At 48.9% G+C, this 309-nt stretch overlaps 1 protein-coding gene across 1 annotated transcript in view; it reads right to left on the reverse strand.

The window, feature by feature from the left end:
• The window catches only part of LOC119594366 (mucin-19-like), a gene marked incomplete in the record, with an annotated part of 65,581 nt that overhangs the window by 65,004 nt on the left and 268 nt on the right, over positions 1-309 (reverse strand).

Consider the following 309-nt stretch of genomic DNA (forward strand, 5'->3'; position numbering starts at 1 on the left):
CGCGAGCACGGGCCGGCGTCGAGGTCCGGTCCCCGCTCTCTCCTGACACAGTTTCCCTCCTGCTTCTTGGGCCTCAGTGCCAACGCTTGACAATACCCAACACCTATTATGCGGTTCGAATATGAAACGTATTAATCCTTTTATTCGTTAGCGAGGCTATCACAGATCCATAATAAAGCAAGAAATAAAGATGGGGAGATGAGAGATTTATCGATGTTTTCACTTCGTATCCCGAAATTATGTATTTTGCCGTGGGAGACTTCGATACGTCGGTAGATAGTGATCCTCGAACACACTCGCGACCGGGCT

This window comes from Penaeus monodon, chromosome 33, assembly GCF_015228065.2.
Source record: "Penaeus monodon isolate SGIC_2016 chromosome 33, NSTDA_Pmon_1, whole genome shotgun sequence".
NCBI classification, from domain to species: domain Eukaryota; kingdom Metazoa; phylum Arthropoda; class Malacostraca; order Decapoda; family Penaeidae; genus Penaeus; species Penaeus monodon.